Source organism: Equus przewalskii, chromosome 14 (genome assembly GCF_037783145.1).
Source record: "Equus przewalskii isolate Varuska chromosome 14, EquPr2, whole genome shotgun sequence".
Lineage (NCBI taxonomy): Eukaryota > Metazoa > Chordata > Mammalia > Perissodactyla > Equidae > Equus > Equus przewalskii.
The window spans coordinates 88,196,172-88,213,643 of NC_091844.1; positions in this window are offsets into that span (position 1 = coordinate 88,196,172).

Consider the following 17,472-nt stretch of genomic DNA (forward strand, 5'->3'; position numbering starts at 1 on the left):
ATGTTCAAAAGTGTTAGATAAAAATATTTTAGAGGCCTATTTTCAAAGAGAGCAGGAAAGGGGAATGGGGGTGCCTGCCTACAGAACTCCCCCCCGGCAGAAAGCCCAGGGTCTGGGAGGGGCTTGCTCGGTTGAGGTTTTCAAATTCCCACCCACCCCGCCAGCCCCCCCATCTTCTCTCCACATCCACTATAGTCAGCCTCCTCGAACACCATGCTGTGCTCTGTACCCGGGATTCATGTAACAGGCAGAGTGCCCCTGTAGGTAATCGACCTGCTTTAACCTAAGGTTTTAGTTTCAATCCCAGAGCCCAGCTTACCCGGGTCGTAGCTGCCATGGGCTGAGTGTGCCCCACATTCCTATGCTGCAGCCCTAACCCCCGTGTGGCTGCTGTTGGAGATGGGAGTGTCACTTTCTATTACGAGAGCTTTGTGATGAGGATTTTTAGGCTGCTTAATTTTAAAACAGTTTATGATGAGGATTTTTAGGCTGGTTACTTTTAAAACTACAGATAAGAAGCAGGCTCCAAGGAGTGGAATTTGTTTGCCCTTTGATCAGAGACAATTGCATTTGTGAAGGAAATCTCCATGCCTCCCTCTCTGGAATTTGTTTGCTCCTTTGTTGGGAAACATTTACATTTCTAAGGGAAACCTCTATCTGTGAAGATGCCTCCCTCTCTGAGCCAGGAGGAAGGGGGGATGGCCTTATCTCTGGAAACTCTTAATGGGGAAGGCAAGAACTTAAGTTGTTTACTGTCTGGCAACCTCATGTAACTGACCCTCCCCCCGACAAATCCTCCTTTGTCTTTAGCCGAGGATAAAATTCAAGCGGTGACTTCTGCCATTTACTCAATCCGGTTTGATTCTTATCTACCATTTTAGCTTTTTACATATTCTTTGTCTTGTAAAGAGATAACTCACATGCCCATGCCTTAAATTTAGCCCTAACCCTCAACTAGGGGCAGCAGCAGGAGCTCTGCCTGCCCATGGGCTCTGTCCCCATGCCAGCGGGGGCAGCAGAAGCGGCAGCAGCAGGAGCTCTGACTGCCCGTGGGTCCTGTCCCCACGCACCAGCTCTGCCTGCCCATGGGTCCTGTCCCCATGCCAGCGGGGGCAGCAGCAGCAGCTCTGCCTGCCCATGGGCTCTGTCCCCATGCCAGCGGGGGCAGCAGAAGCGGCGGCAGCAGAAGCTCTGACTGCCCATGGGTCCTGTCCCCATGCTATTCCACACTATTTTCTAAATAAAAGAGCACTACTGCCAGATCTTGAGAGTCTAAGAAATCTTTCTTTCGACTCCTCGGCTCACCGATCCCGCATCACTTTGCTCTTTGTTTTGTTGCTGTATGTTCGTTAAAGTCTGATGGGCAAGACTTGTCTGGAGATTATTGGGTAGCAAGAGAATGCAATGTGAAAAGGGAGATTGGAGTCAAAACAAGAGAGTCTAAAGGGTTATCTGGTTCCTCTCCCCCCCATACCCAAAGAAGCAGCACCTCTATGGCTTTTCCAGAAAGGCTCTGGGACACTGTCTTGGATCACTCAGCTATACTCCTTGGCCTCCACGTTGTCGTGATTCAGCACAACATGTGTGTGTTTATAGGGCTGTGGTGCTAGCCCGCCCTCACAAGGGCATATGTTTAGGGCTCATTGTTTGTAGCAATGAATTTGCTGGGCTTCACTCAGGACCTGTTTGTGAACAACGTCATGGATTAGCTTGCGGTTGGGAACACAATAATGTCCCTCTTCCTACTAACTCCCCTTGGCATTTGTCCCCTGAACTCACGCAGAGACGAAGAGCATCCTTCTCCTTTTCGGAGGCCAGGGCAGGAGAACATTTCTTCTACAAAGACTGAACCAAAGGCCACCAGGAGTGAGGTAATCTACCCTGAGATTCGACCAACACGCAGGAGGACACCTTGTTAGGCATCCTTAGACTGCAGTGACCCCAGAGAGATGGAGAGGAGGCGCTGGGTCAGATACGCCCCTTTACAACCTGTGTGTGCATGCGTGTCCACACCGCTTTTCAGGAAACTTACTTAGATTTCCATTTCTCAAAAAAAATATTTGCAAGTACATGCCCTAACTAACATGTCTTTTTAAGTTTCCCCGTATCTTCTCTAGAATATTCTTTCTCATCTTTGCCAGATTCCTTGCTGTAACTTCCATTTGAGATTTCTGGAGAGGTTAGACATCTTTTTCTAAGTTTATCGGCCATTTCTACATAGGCTTCCCATCTAAAGAAGGTGATATCACTGTTTATTCAGGCCTTCCTTAGGGTCCTTCAGAAAGAGAAATGGACGTGCAGCACAGCAGCCACACTTAACAAGGCTGTATTGTGTACTTGAATTTGCTAAGAGAGTAAATCTTAAGCATTGTCACACACAGACGTACAAGAAAAAGGCCACTGTGTGAGGTGATGTGTGTATTAATTAGCTTGATTGTGGTAATCATTTTACAATGTATACATATATCAAATCACATTGGCCTGTAAAATAGGCCCCCATAAATATAGTTAACTGATCTTTGACAAAGCAGCAAAGGCAATACAATGGAGCAATGGTTATCTTTTCAACAAATGGTGCTGGGACAACTGGACCTCCACATGCAGAAAAATAAATCTAGACACAAATCTTACCCCTTCACAAACAGTAACTCAAAAAGGATCACAGAGCAGTTGGCCTCGTGGCCGAGTGATTAACTTCACGCGCTCTGCTTTGGCAGCCTAGGGTTTCACTGTTTCGGATCCTGGGCGTGGACCTAGCACCGCTCATCAAGCCACGCTGAGGCAACATTCCACATGCCACAACTAGAAGGACCCACAACTAAAACTATGCAACTATGTACTGGGGGCCTTTGGGGAGAAGAAGGAAAAAAATAAAATCTTGAAAGAAGAGGATCATGGACCTAAATGTAAAAATGCAAAACTATAAAACTCCTAGAAGGTAACAGGAGAAAAACCAGATGGCCCTGGGTGTGATGACGACTTTTTAGATGTAACACCAAAGGCACCACCCATGAAAGAAAGAATTGGTAGAGAGGACCTCACTTTGGTTCTGTGAAAGACAGTCAAAAGAATGAGAAGACAAGCCACCAACTGGGAGCAAACATTTGCAAAAGGCACCTATGATAAAGGACTGTTATCCAAAATATACAAAGCACTCTTAAAACTCAGTGAAAAGAAAGCAAACAACCCAATTAAAAAACTGGCCAAAGACGTTCACAGACACCTCACCGAAGAAGATATACAGATGGCAAATAAGCATATGAAGAGATGCTGCACATCATATATCATCAGGGAAACACAAATGAAAATACCACTACATACCTATTAGAGTGGCCAAAATCCAGAACACTGACAACACCAAGTGCTGACAGGGATGTGGAGCAGTAAGAACTCTCACACGGTGATGGTGGAAGTGCAACGTGGTACAGCCACTTTGGAAGACAGGGTGACAGTTTCTGACAATTCTGATCACACTTTTACCATCTGATCCAGCAGTCTTACTCCTTGGTGTTTACCCAAAGAGGATGAGGACTAATGTCCACACAAAAACGTGCACATGGATTTTATAGCAGCTTTATTCATAATTGCCAAAATTTGGAAGTAACCAATATGTCCCTCCATAGGTGAATAGATAAACATACTGTGATACATCTAGACAATGGGATATTATTCAGTACCAAACAGAAATGTGCTGTGAAGCCGTGAAAAGACACGGAGGAAACTAACATGCATATGACTAACTGAAAGAAGTCAGTTTTAAAATGTTACGTACTGTATGATTCCAACTATATGACATTCTGGAAAAGGCAGACCTAGTTTTAGGTGAACCTAAAACTGCTCTAAAAAAACTAAAATCTTTTAAACAAAAATTACTTTAAATATATACAACTTTTTTTTTGAGGAAGATTAGCCCTGAGCTAACATCTGTCGCCAACCTTCCTCTTCTTGAGGAAGATTGTTGCTGAGCTAACATCTGTGCCAATCTTCCTCTATTTTATGTGGAATGCCACCACAGCATGGCTTGATGAGTGGTTCTGGGTCTGTGCCCAGGATCCAAACCTGCAAACCCCGGTCTTCCAAAGTGGAGCATGCAAACTTAACCACTACACCACTTGGCCAGCCCCTAAATACGTACAATTTTATTTGTCAATTGTATCTCAATAATGCTAGGAGGAAATGGAAAAAAAACAAAAAGCAAAACCCACACAACGCAAACAAGAATGTGTTGAATGAAAGAAAAGAGAGAAACAGTATTCCCAAGGCATCTTCAAAATTGCTATTGTTTATTCCAAGTTAATCTGCTTTTTAACACAATTATCAGGACTGATTGTCATTTATACATAGAAAAGCCCTGTCTTTTGTAACATTAATGACTCCAGCTTCCTGGGCTCTTACAATTTTAAAAGCTGCTTCCATTAATTTCCTTGAGTTCTCCAGGTACGCAGTCCCATCATCTGCTAATAATCATCATTTTGTTGCCTCTTTCCTGTACTTACGCTGCTTATTACAGTCTCCCGTCTGATTGCCTCGTCTGGCACTTCCTGAGTACTGCCCATTCAGGTGGTAAGCTGTAGTGATGTACATCAGAGCAAAACATTTTCAATTAGATGTGTTCTCAACCCTTTAAAATTTATAACGCCTCTCGTACTTATCACTGGCGTGTTCCCACTGTCCAAAAGTACACTGTGGGGTTTATTCCCTATAGTTGCATTATACGAAGACTAGTCATACAGTGACTATGCTTTCTGAAGCTCCATGATGCCTGCCCAGCCCCTGCCGTCCCCTCCCTCCCTCCCAGCCTCTGCCTCTCACAGCCTCTCCATCTCTGGCTCCTCCTGGTCCCCGCATGTGCCAGCCTCTGCACGCGCCTTGCCTTCTCCATGCTGCTCCTGCTCCTGAATGCTCTTTCCCGCTCTCACTCGTCCAGGAGACCTTCCTTACCAACCATGCTGCACAGCCCTGCAGATCCCCTAACCCGAGTGAATGGGGGTAACCTGATCCCCCGAGAGGGGTGCACCGTGGTGGCCCTGGCTGAATGGGTGCTGTGCTTCCCAATCTGTGCCCCGAGGCACCCCGGCGTTCTGCAGTGAACTCACAGCCGTGCTTCAGGACGGCGTAAGATTACTCCCAGCTTGGGTATCCGACCACACCAAGAGTGACGTGTCCACTCTGTGCAGGGTCCAGCAGTGGCACACGTCCCAACAGTCCATAGTTGTAGCTACTTAAGAGTGAAATAAAAATGTCTTGTTTTTTCATTTATGTGTGTTATCTTTTCAAATGACTTTCGAGGGTGTAAATATTTATTAAGTTGTTTAGACTTAACTACTGCATACATGAAACTGTCAGGTATTTGTTTTGGCTTGGGCGTGCCATGAAAACATTTACTGAGGGGGCAGCCCTCGTGGCATAATGGTTAAGTTCTCATGCTCCACTTGGGTGGTGCTCCGGTTTCTGGTTAGTTTTCAGATTGCAAGTTCGGATCCTGGGTGTGGATCTACGCACCACTCAACAAGCCAATGTACCACATACAAAACAGAGGAAGATGGGCACAGATGTTAGCTCATGGACAATCTTCCTCAGCAAAAGAGGAATATTGGCAACAGATGTTAGCTCAGGGCCAATCTTCCTCAATAAAACAAAACAAAAAAAGCTTTCTTGTGGCATTAAGGATGCAGTGAATGGAGAAAGTTGTGGAAGCCCTGGGCTCTCTCCTGGTAGTTTTCTGACTGTTCCATGTAAATCATTTCCTTCTGGTCTGTCTCTCTGTTGGAATGTGAGTTTCCCATTTGGGGGAGATTGTTTTTTAATGTTTGTGTCTATAACAGGGTGTCAGTTGAACCCATATTCCCTCTGGGATGTAGATGTGTCCTATGGCATCGACGGTGCCACGCGGGCCTTGCCGGGGTCTGTTTGGGGAGGATGGAGGAGGCTGCACCCTCTGGGGAGAAAACACACCGAAAACCAAGGGACTGCCAGCCCCAGTGCCACTGGTCAGCTTCCTCAGATAGAAGATGCTTAATATTCTACTTGTTTTTTTTAAAGATTGGCCCCTGAGCTGACATCTGTTGCCAATCTTCTCCTCCTCCTCCTCCTCCTTCCCAAATTGCCCCCAGTACATAGTTGTATATTCTAGTTGTAGGTCCTTATGGTTGTGCTATGTGGGATGCTGCCTCAGCGTGGCCTGACGAGTGGTGCCACGTCCGTGCCCAGGATCTGAACTGGTGAAACCCTGGGCTGCTAAAGTGGAGTGCATGAACTTAACCACTCAGCCACAGGGCCGGCCCCTCATTGTTTTATGTTTTAACATCTCTGAAATCAGGATGTCATAATCAACGATGTGCCACTTTCACCGTTTTTCATTCCTTAAGGCAAACTAAATCATTACGTGCATTATAATTGGTGGGATCTTAGATCTGTTGTAATATTCGACTTGGTCCAAAGACAATGTCTTAGGTGGGGCTGAGTCCTGCCACTGCTCACCCTGCCCTGAGAGTTGAAGGAGCCTGAAGAGCCCTTGTTTGCTTCCCGGTGGGCGTCCTGGGTGCTGAGAAGCCAAGTCTGAGCAGAGACGTGAGGGGACTGAGGCAGGGGCCCTGCACCATCTGGGAAGAGTGACGGGGCGGAGGGAAAGGCAGGCAGGGCCTGCGGTGGGAACTGCCCCCACAAAGCAGGAGGAGACTGGGGAGTCGTTGCAAACAGGTTCTTAGACAAACTGGTACAGTCAGTGCAACCAGCAGTCAGTGTGGGAGAGCTAGAGATGCGTAGCTGCGTGCGTGTACGGATGCCATGTGGGCTGAACTGCATCCCCAAATTCATGTGTCAAAACCCTGACCTCAGCACCTCAGAATGTGGCTGTATTTAGACATAGGACCTTTAGTGGGGTGACTGAGTTACAAGGAGGCTGTCGGGGAGCTCTAATTCAATCTGACTGTGTCCTTATAAGAGGAGGAGGTGAGGACACACAGAGAGGCAGCAGGGGTGCACCTGCAGAGGGAAGCCCACGTGAGGGCACGGCAAGAAGGCAGCCATCTGCCAGGCGGGGAGAGAGCTCTCAGAGAAACCCACCCTGCCGACCCCTGGGTCCTGGATCCCAGCCTCCGGGACTATGAGGAAAGAAATGTCTGTGTTTAATGCCCCATTTGGTATTTCGCTATGGCGGCCCGAGCTGACTAAGATCCATAGATGAAAGTGAGGAAGACTTCATGCCAAGACAGTAGCAGTGACCACAGGAGGCGGGGTTACGGCTTGTGGCAAGGAAAGAGGTTTATTATTATTTGTTTTTCCTTTCTCTCCCCAAAGCCCCCCGGAACGTAGTTGTATATTCTTCATTGTGGGTCCTTTAGTTGTGACATGTGGGATGCTGCCTCAGCGTGGTTTGATGAGCAGTGCCATGTCTGCGCCCAGGATTCGAACCAACAAAACCTGGGCCGCCTGCAGCGGAGCGCGCAAACTTGGCCACGGGGCCAGCCCCAAGACGTTTATTTTTATTATTATTTTCTTTTTCTTTCTTTTTTTTTTATTGAGTTAATGATAGGTTACAATCTTGTGAAATTTCAGTTGTACATTAATGTTTGTCATTCGTGTTGTAGGTGCACCACTTCACCCTTTGTGCCCACCCCGCACCCCACCTTTCCCCTGGTATCCACTAAACTGTTCTCTTAGTCCACATTTTTAAATTCCTCATATAAGTGGAGTCATACACAGATTATCCTTCTCTAGCTGGCTTATTTCACTTAACATAATTCCCTCAAGGTCCATCCATGTTATTGCAAATGGAATGATTTTGTTCTGTTTTGCAGCTGAGTAGTATTCCATTGTATATATGTACCACATCTTCTTTATCCATTCGTCTGTTGATGGGCACTTAGGTTGCTTCCATGTCTTGGCTATTGTAAATAATGCTGTGATGAACATTGGGGTACATAGGACTTTTCGGATTGCTGACTTCAAGCTCTTAGGATAAATACCCAGTAGTGGGATGGCTGGATCGTATGGTAGTTCTATTTTTAATTTTTTGAGGAATCTCCATACTGTTTTCCATAATGGCTGCACCAGTTTGCATTCCCACCAGCAGTGTATGAGGGTTCCTTTTTCTCCACAACCTCTCCAACATTTGTTACTATTAGTTTTAGATATTTTTGTCATTCTAACGGGTGTAAGGTGATATCTTAGTGTAGTTTTGATTTGCATTTCCCTGATGATCAGCGATGATGAGCATCTTTTCATGTGCCTATTGGCCATCAGTATATCTTCTTTGGAGAAATGTCTGTTCATGTCTCCAGCCCATTTTTTGATTGGGTTGTTTGATGTTTTGTTGTTGAGTTGTAAGAGTTCTTTATATATTATAGATATAAAGCCTTTGTCAGATATGACTTGCAAATATTTTTTCCCAGTTAGTGGGTTGTTTTTTGTTTCAATCCTGTTTTCATTTGCCTTGAAGAAGCTCTTTAGTCTGATGAAGTCCCATTTGTTTATTCTTTCTATTGTTTCCCTTCTCTGAGAAGGCATGGTGTCCGAAAAGATCCTTTTAATACTGATGTCAAAGAGTGTACTGCCTACGTTTTCTTCCAGAAGCCTTATGGTTTCAGGTCTCACCTTTAGGTCTTTGATCCATTTTGAGTTTATTTTAGTGAATGGTGAAAAAGAATGGTCAATTTTCATTCTTTTACATGTGGCTTTCCAGTTTTCCCAGCACCATTTGTTGAAGAGACTTTCTTTTCTCCATTGTATGCCCTCAGCTCCTTTGTCAAAGATTAGCTGTCCATAGATGTGTGGTTTTATTTCTGGGCTTTGAATTCTGTTCCATTGATCTGTGCACCTGTTTTTGTACCAGTACCATGCTGTTTTGATTACTGTAGCTTTGTAGTATGTTTTGAAGTCAGGGATTGTGATGCCTCCCGTTTCGTTCTTTTTTCTCAGGATTGCTTTAGAAATTCGGGGTCTTTTGTTGCCCCATATGAATTTTAGGATTCTTTGGTCTAATTCTGTAAAGAATGTCATTGGGATTCTGATTGGGATGGCGTTGAATCTGTAGATTGCTTTAGGTAGAACGGACATTTTAACTATGTTTATTCTTCCAATCCATGTACATGGAATGTCTTTGCATCTCCTTATGTTGTCATCCCATTCTCTCAGAAAGGCCTTGTAATTTTCATTATATAGGTCCTTCACTTCCTTAGTTAAATTTACCCCGAGGTATTTTATTCTTTTTGTTGCGATTGTGAATGGTATTGTGTTCTTGAGTTCTTTTTCTGTTAGTTCGTTATTAGAATATAGAAATGCTACTGATTTATGCAAATTGATTTTGTACCCTGCAACTTTGTTGTAGTTGTTGATTACTTCTAAGAGTTTTCCAATGGATTCTTTGGGGTTTTCTATATATAAGATCATGTCGTCTGCAAACAGCGAGAGTTTCACTTCTTCCCTCCCTATTTGGATTCCTTTTATTCCTTTTTCTTGCCTGAGTGCTCTGGCCAGGACCTCCAGTACTATGTTAAATAAGAGTGGTGATAGAGGGCATCCTTGTCCCGTTCCTGTTTTCAGGGGGATGGCATTCAGTTTTTGCCCATTGAGTATGATGTTGGCTATGGGTTTGTCATATATGGCCTTTATTATGTTGAGGTAATTTCCTTCTATGCCCATTTTGTTCAGAGTTTTTATCATAAATGGCTGTTGGATCTTGTCAAATGCTTTCTCTGCATCTATTGAGATGATCATGTGGTTTTTATTCCTCAGTTTGTTGATGTGGTGTATCACGTTGATTGATTTGCGGATGTTGAACCATCCCTGTGTTCCTGGTATGAATCCCACCTGATCATGATGTATGATCCTTTTGATAAATTGCTGAATTCTGGTTGCCAAAATTTTGTTTAGAATTTTTGCATCTATGTTCATCAGTGATATTGGCCTGTTCCCTTTTTTCATGGTGTCCTTGTCAGGTTTTGGTATCAGCGTGATGTTGGCCTCATAGAATGTGTTAGGAAGTGTCCCATCCTCCCTAATTTTTTGGAATAGCTTGAAAAGGATAGGTATTAAATCCTCTCTGAAAGTTTGGTAGAATTCCCCAGGAAAGCCATCTGGTCCTGGGGTTTTATTCTTTGGGATGTTTTTGATTGCTGTTTCAATCTCTTTCCTTGTGATTGGTCTGTTCAAATTGTCTGCCTCGTCTTGAGTGAGCTTTGGGAGATTGTAGGAGTCCAAGAATTTATCCATTTCCTCTAGGTTATCCATTCTGTTGCCATATAGTTTTTCGTATTCTCTTATAATCCATTGTATTTCTGCAGAGTCTGTTGTTATTTCTCCTCTTTCATTTCTGATTTTGTTTATTTGAGCTTTCTCCCTTTTTTTCTTTGTAAGTCTGGCTAGGGGTTTGTCAATTTTATTTATCTTCTCAAAAAACCAGCTGTTTGTTTCATTGATCCTTTCTACTGCCTTTTTCGTTTCAATAGTATTTATTTCTGCTCTGATTTTTATTATTTCTCTCCTTCTGCTGACTTTGGGCTTTATTTGTTCTTTTTTCTAGTTCAGTTAGGTGTGCTTTAAGGTTGCTTATTTGGGATTTTTCTTGTTTGTTAAGATGTGCCTGTATTGCGATGAATTTTCCTCTTAATACAGCTTTTGCTGTATCCCATATGAGTTGGTATGGCATGTTATCATTTTCATTAGTTTCCAGGTATTTTTTAATTTCTTCTTTAATTTCTTCAATGATCCATTGCTTGTTCAGTAGTGTATTCTTTAGTTTCCATATCTTTGTGCCTTTCTCAGCTTTTTTCTTGTAATTAATTTCTAGCCTTATAGCATTATGATCGGAGAAGCAGCTTGCTATTATCTCAATTTTTTTAAATTTGTAGAGGCTTGCCTTGTTTCCCAACATATGGTCTATCCTTCAGAATGTTCCATGTGCACTTGAGAAGAATGTGTATTCAGCTCTTTCAGGGTGAAGTGATCTATATGTGTCTATTAAGTCCAATTGTTTTAGTTTTTCATTCAGCTCCACTATTTCCTTGTTGATTTTCTGTCTGGATGATCTGTCCATTGACGTGAGTGGGGTTTGAGGTCCCCTACTATTATTGTGTTGTTTTTAACATCTTCCTTTATGTCTGTTAATAGTTGCTTTATGAATCTTGGTGCTCCTGTGTTGGGTGCATAGATATTTATAAGCGTTATTTCTTCTTGATGAAGTATCCCTTTGATCGTTATATGTTGTTCCTCTGTGTCTCTCTTTACCTGTCTTATTTTGAAATCCACTTTGTCTGATATAAGAATTGCAACACCTGCCTTTTTTTGCTTGCTATTAGCTTGAAGTATTGTCCTCCACCCCTTCACTCTGAGCCTGTGTTTGTCCTTGGGGCTGAGGTGTGTTTCCTGGAGGCAACAAATTGTTGGATCTTGTTCTTTAATCCATTTTGCCACTCTGTGTCTTTTTATTGGAGAGTTCAATCCGTTTACATTGAGAGTGATTATTGATGCATGTGGACTTAATGCTGTCAATCTGTCACTCATTATCTTGTTTTCCTGCATTTCTTTTCCTGTTTGCTTTAGACTCCCCATTTAATACTGCAATTTCTTATGCTGGGTTTCTTAGATTTTTCCTTATTTATGTTTTGTGACTCTGTTCTGATTTTTAGTTTAGTGGCTACCCTGAAGTTTGTATTTAGAATCTCATGTATAATATAGTCTGTTCTCTGGTGGTCTCTTACTTACGTGGCCTATACTGATTTAGACCCTTTGCTCTTCCCCTCCTAAATTATTATTTTCATTTCTTATTCCAACTCGTGTTATGAATTTGTAGTTAGAGTGATAAGATCGTCCTTGCTTTGGTAGTTTCCTTATTTTTACCCTAATGCTATGGTTAAATATTTGCTATCCTGTTCTGGTTCTATCCATCGGTCTCCCTAGTCTGTGGATTGTGTCCCCTTTCTCCCTTTTTTCTTTTTTTCAAGTATGAGAGCCTTCTTGAGGATTTCTTGTAGTGGAGGGCTTTTAGTTACAAATTCCCTTAACTTTTGTTTGTCTGGAAAAGATTTACTATCTCCCTCATATCTGAAGGAAATTCTTGCTGGATAGAGTATTCTTGGTTGAAGATTTTTATCTTTTAAAGCTTTGAATATGTCACTCCATTCTCTCCTGGCTTGTGAGGTTTCTGTAGAGAAATCCGCTGGAAGTCTGATAGGAGCTCCTTTGTAGGTTGTTCTCTTCTTTTTTCTTGCTTCCCTGAGTATTCTTTCTTTATCTTTCCTTCTTGCCAATTGTACTACTATGTGCCTTGCAGTAGGTCTTTTTACGTTGACAAATCTAGGAGATCTGAAAGCTTCCTCTACACACATTTCTCCGTCAATCCCTAGATTTGGGAAGTTCTCTTCAATAATTTCATTAAGCACACTTTCTGCTCCATTTTCCTTTTCCACTTTCTTGGGAATTCCTATGATCCTTAAGTTCTTACTCCTCATTGAATCCATTATCTCTCGGAGATTTTCCTCGTTTTTTTAAATTCTTAGTTCTCTTTCTTCCTCTGTCTGGAGCCGTTCAGCCTGTCTATCTTCAATTATGTTAATTTGCTTTTCTACAGTGTCTACACGGGCATTCAGGGAATCCGCATTCTGTTTTATCTGGTCCATTGTGTTTTTCATCTCTAGTAATTCTGTTTGATTCTTCTTTATGATTTCAATCTCTTTTCTGAAGTAACTCCAGAACTCGGCTTGTTTCTCTATCTTTCTCGCTACTTCATTGAGTTTTTGATTATAGCTGCTCTGAACTCATTATCACTTAGTTTACCTAATTCCAAGTCCTCAGGACTTAATTCTGTGTTTTTATTGTTTTCCTTCTGGTCTGGGGCTTTTATAAATTGCTGGATGGTAGAGGAGCGGTTTTTTCTCATGGTGGTAGAATTCTGTTGCAGTTACAGCCTGTCGCCACTAGATGGGGGTCGAGAGCCCCGTGTTCTGAGCTCTCCGCCTTCGTGCAAGATGGCTGCGCCCAGAAGCTTTGCCGGGAGGGAGGGGCAGTTTTTCTTGCACGCGGATCTGGATTCAGATCAGTTCTGTTCTCTGGTCTCCCCAGGCCCTGGGATTATGGGGTCCCCACGCATGGAAGCTTTCCCCCATCAGTGGGTCTCCACTGAACCAGCAGCAGGAGTCCTGGAGGATCCCCGGTTGCGCGGCCCCTCCCCCGCTCCTTCCCAACCGCGCCGCAGCAGTTCCAGACTCTAGGGGAGGGAGCGATGTTCTCTCCTACCGTTCCAGCGCCTCCGAGGCCGTCAGCAAGGTCTATGTTCTCCGCCTTCTTTGTATTGTAGGTCTCTAACGTGTTGGCATTAGATTTATTCTGTGAAATTCAGTTTTTCCAATCCTTTGTTGTATTTTGGAGGGGAGAGAATCCTGGGTCAGCTCACCCCACCATTTTGCTCCGCCCCTCTCCTCCCCAAGAGGTTTATTATTGAAAGGCAGCCAGTAGGGGAGATGGGAGTTAGAACTCAGATCCACCTCCTCAAAGGGAAAGTTAGAGGTGTTTATCTGGGGTCTGAGGCAGGGGAGGGGAGCATGTGCTGGGGTTTTAGGTGGGGGCTGGGGATTATGTGGCCCTGCTGGTTGGCACCTTCCCACCAGCCTGCCTTTGGCCTTGAAGGCTGAATTTCTTCTCCCTGGACTGTCTGGACTTTTCCAGTTAGTTCTCATCGTCAGCCTGCATTTGGCCTTGTGAGGCTGAGTCTTGACGTCTGGACCCTGACGTCATGGGAGTCAGCTCGTGTACACTAAGGGGGGGGTTGGAGAGACCCAGGTCGTTCTGGACAGCAGTGGCTCTGCTGAGCACGCACAGCCATCCGCAGTTAGCGAAGCTTGTCTCAAAGTTTCTGCTCTAGGGGAGATTTTTTTAACTTCTTCACCCTCAGTTTCAGGATGACTACAAATTACTGTTTCAAAACTGTTGGTTGACTTATTGCTTCTGATTTTTCTCAGCTAATTTGTGCTGTGTTTAACACAAACATGTAGAAATGGAACGTAAACTTTAAGGAAGAACAGTGCATGTAGAACTGGAATTCTGGGGTCTACGTCCCAGCTTCTTCTGTAGTTTGCCATCTCTGGGACAGTTAGGAACCAGTGCTGGGCCTCAGTCGGGTCCTTGGGTTGAGCCGGGAGGGAACTGCAGAGCCAGCAAGGAGAAAAACCAGGGTAGGGGCAGGGCAGGAGTCAAGAGGATGCCAGGCACCTAGCTCAGTATGGTGTCCTTCTGGTTCTCTTCTCAAGACCACAAGAGGGAGCTGCTGCAGGCTGCGGATGCTGACGCCTTCCTGGCTGCGTTCGTCCGGTGAGCTCACGCAGTCAGCTCGCTCCGACTTCTGTCCAACATGCACGACTCCCTGACATCTCTCCCTAAATCCCAGGCTCAACTGTTTATTCAGCATCTCCACTCAGACATCTGAAACACAACGCGAGCACAACCACGCTCTTGGCTTTGCCCTACCCAAAGTCAGCTCCATCCACAGTCTTCCTCACCTCAACCGATTACAACTCCATCCTTCAGTTGCTCAGGCCAAAACCCTTGGAATATCTCTGACCACCCCTCCCCCACCCCCCAGCCCCATGGCTTACATTCATTCCGTCATCAGACCTAGTTGGCTTTCATGCAAAATGGATCAGAATCTGATCATTCCTACCATGCCCACACTAGGTCCTGGCCCAAGTGCCCCAGCCTTGGTTACCCAGACTATTGCAATAGCCTCCCACTTGTTTTCTTGCTTCCATCTGCCTCCCTACAGGCTGTTCTCTGCCCCACTCCCTTCACACCGCACGGCCTGTGGGGGCCCTGCTCCCCTCCCCAGCCTTGCCTCCTCCTGCTCCCCTTGTGTGTGCATTCCAGCCCCTGTGGGCACCAGGAGCTCATTGCCTCAGGCTGTGTATTTGTTCACTTTGCTTGGCACACTTTTTCTCCAGACGTCTGGTCGCTCCCTCCCTCACCTCCTTCCTGGGTCTGCTCGAACGTCATTTAACATGGAACTTTCCTGGCCACGCCTCATACAAGTGCATTTCCACTTCCTGTGCCCCTCCATCTTTCTCTGTCTTACACACACACACACACACAACACACACACACACACACACACACTTCTGTTTGTCTCCCCATTAGAACTGAAACCCCATGAAGATAGGGATTTTTTTTCCTGGTTGCTTAGTGCTGCATGCCTGGGGCCTAGAACAGGGTCTGGCACAGAGCAGGTACCTAGGAAACACTTGTGGAATGAATCGATAAACAGAGCATTCATCTGAGGGCCTGAGCATAGCAGAGAACCAGGTTCAGCCTGTCAGCAGGACCTGGGAGATGGGGCAGAGCAAACAGATTGAGAATGAGAATGGGCTGGCCCAGTGGTGTAGTGGTTAAGTTTGCGTGCTCCGTTTAGGCAGCATGGCATTCACGGGTTCAGATCTTGGGCGCAACCTACACACTGCTCATCAAGCCATGCTGTGGCAGCATCCCACATACAAAATAGAGGAAAATTACCACAGATGTTAGCTCAGGGACAATCTTACTCACTGAAAAAAAAAAGAGAGACTGAGGGGCAGAGGGAGGGGAAGGTGCGTGGTGGGGGCGGGGCTGGACTGGCTCTGAGATGACGCAGGTTCCTGCTGACTCCTTCAGGGGGGACTTTGGACAGTCGGATCCAGTGTGTGGGACGTTAGCTGGCTGAGAGGGCTAAAATGTGCCTGAGTCATTGGATAGCTGCAGCCAGAGACCTGACCTGCGGGAGCCTATCATGCTGGCAAAAGTTTACTTTTCATCAGAGTGGGATTTGCTTTCTGAAAAATTATCCTTATAGTTCAAATTTCAATATCTATTACTTATACATTCTTGTGGGTTTTTTTATTGCTAAGAAGATTTAGTCCTAATGTTTATTTTAGTTGTTTGGTGTTCTCATGTTCTGCTCCCCTCCCCCCAACACTGGTGTTGAAATCAAACAAACAGGGACCAGGGCCCAGCCCAATGGCCGAGTGGTTAAGTTTGCGCACTCTGCTTGGGTGGCCCAGAGTTTCGCCGGTTCAGATCCTGGGCACTCACTTGGTACCACTCATCAGGCCATGTTGAGGTGGCGTCCCACGTGCCACAACTAGAAGGACCCACAACTAAAAGATACAACCATGTACTGGGGGGATTTGGGGAGAAAAAGCAGAAGGAAAAAAAAAAAAGCTCCTGGAATCAGCAATAAATAACAAACAAACAAACAGAGACCAGCCTGGAAAATGCCCTGAGCTAACAAAGCCAGTTTGTTCCTACAAACAAAGCTTAACGTGGCTTATTTTGCAAGACTAACTTGACCTGGGTCATTTCTTGCTTATGCCTCTGGAAATCATGGGCAAAACTAAAAGTGATCCCCCCAAATTGATATGAGGTAACCACTAACCAATTCCCTATCATTTAAGAAAATTCTAATATTATAATCAATCACTGTGAAGAAGACACAGTCCCTGCCTCCCCGCCATACCAGCGGCTTTATAACAATATGCCCTGAGCCTCACCCCACGTTTCCATGTGATCCCCCAGTTTGCAAGTTGTTTTGTTGTGTGCACAGTCAGCACTTTCTAATTGCTACTTCAGTGATTTATCGGTTTTATTTCTTTTACGTCTGAACTTTTGACAGTGTTTACGAAAAAATGTTCTGTGGAACATTTTTGGAATTAGTGGATGCCTCCCCCAACATGGGAAAAAGTTTGTCGCCGTTCAGCATTTTCTTCTTTACAAGCCGTACCACTTTTCAGAAGGGAGAGGGTACAGGCAGAGTGTCCTCGAAGTTTGGGGACAGTATGACCCCAGATATAATGACAAATGAAGAATGACAGAGCTGATGTCACACTGGACTAAACATTTGGTTTTATTTTTATCCTGGAAGCACAAAGGTTTGGGGGAATTCACTGAAATACCTGCATTTTTCCCTCAAGAGAAAGAGCCTAGAGTCGTACGAGTGTCTTCTGTCTTATTTCAAAGATGTTTTAAGACCAAGAGAAATGCTCTCCTTTTAATTAGTTTGAGCAAAATTTTGCTGACCATGGCCTCCAGGCAGCTGTTTCTGAAAGTTGCTTCTTTGTTACGGAACCCAGACCTATCCTCCCCTTTTTCAGTTAAGGAAATTTACATGCACAGATGGCTTGTTTCTTAATTCAAAACACCGTAACTTTTTGTAAAAATTATTAGTGCAATTTTTCAAATATACGCCAAAAAACAATAGTTTCATGAACATCCCTGTATCTCTGTCACCAGCTTCATTATGGGAAAGTCTCTTGTCATTTATGACTCTGAGTGGACTCGACAGGCTTCCTTGACTTGTAAGGTATGGGGTATTTCCACTGGTTTCATTCTATAGGTCTTACCATCAACCCTGCATTTATTTACAGAGGGACACTTGTGTTTCGCAGCCACCTTTTATTTTGGCTCTTTCTTTTAAAATGCTCCTGAAACGTACTTTTTAACCAGGTATTCCTATGT